The following is a 1,548-nucleotide window of genomic DNA, read 5'->3' on the forward strand; positions in this document are numbered from 1 at the left end:
GTCTATTTTTTAAAATCCCATACACTAGTGGAAAGATTAACATGGATTTTTGGAACTAGGGGGATATCTAAATGGGACCTAACAAATGTGTCTAAATGTTATGACTCTTTCAAAATGACAAATGATTCTCTTAGACTCAGCCTATGTGTAGGCCATATGATTACTGAATCCCAGAACTGGAAAGCAACTTAACTGTTCAGTTCAATATCCAACACACTATGAAAATCCCTGCTGTGGAATCCCTGACACCTTGAATTCAGCAGCTACCTGAGTGTCACCAACGCTGGAGAGCTTGCTCATTCATAAGCAGCCTGCAGCATCACTAGAAGGGAAACAGAAGGAAACAAAGCATTTTTGTTGAACACTTACTATGTGCTAGAGGGGATTTCAAGCAGATGTCAGCTTTTCAACCCCAAAAGATACACTTGATGCCAACATGGGAGATGAATTAGAGAAATAAGGACTTTCAGGCCAGTTAAGAGACTGATACCACAGCACAGGTGGTGATGAAGGTTTGAACTAAGCACATGAACAGTGGAGATGAAAAGTTTGGAGTGGAAGTGGCAGACAGTTTAAACTCAGTTAACAGGACGTGGTAGGGTTTCCATTCAGCACAAGATGTATGATAACTCTGAGCCATTTTATTTCCAAAAAAAAACATGAGTAACAGATGAATTGTTCTGGCCCCACTATACTAACTCCAGCCCAGAATACAAGTTAATAGCAATGACAATAAATATAACAGCTAACATTTATTAAGAGCCTAGTATATGCCAAGCACTCTTCTAAGCACTTTGTATGTATTTTCTAATTGAATCCTCCCAACAACCCTGTGCTATGGGTCTATTATTGTGCCATTCTATGACACAGGAACTGATACACAGGCACATAAATAACTTGCAAGATTACTCTTGTAATTAAATGGCAATTCAAGATTCAAAGCCAGGTGGTCTAAATATAGAGACTAAGTTATAGTTCAGCTCAGGACCAGAGTGAAGGAGGCTATTTCAGACAAAGACAGGGATAAAAAATAAAAATCATACGGAAGACTATGTCATTCATTTCTCAGTTCCCCTTTCCTCTATATTTTTCTTCCTCTCCAGTTCACTGTCTATCAGGATACAGAAAGACAGTTATATTAGGCAACTGAATGATTTTTTATATTAGGCAACTGAATGATTTTTTATTTCTAAGGACTTTTCTTTAGGGATGAATGTCTCAAAAGAAATACTGATGTTTATCTTCATTAGAATGTAGCAGGCATACGTGATTATTTGGTGTGAAGGTTTTCAATAACATTTCAAAGCAAGGTGTGACCACTGAAATGAAATTTTTAAAAAATATTGCCAGTCATTAAAATTGAAGTAAGTGGATTTCCAGTGTCCCAATTGTTTCCAATGTGTTCATTACGATCTATAAACACAAGTTATTTAGGTTTGGGTTTTGAAGACATACTTCTTTCTAAAGAGACTGCACTTATTCTAAGCAATATATCCAATATTCAGAGGGTACTTCATAAAAGTCAAAGAGTTATCAAAATATAAATGA

This window comes from Stenella coeruleoalba, assembly GCF_951394435.1.
Source record: "Stenella coeruleoalba genome assembly, chromosome: 2".
Classification (NCBI taxonomy): domain Eukaryota; kingdom Metazoa; phylum Chordata; class Mammalia; order Artiodactyla; family Delphinidae; genus Stenella; species Stenella coeruleoalba.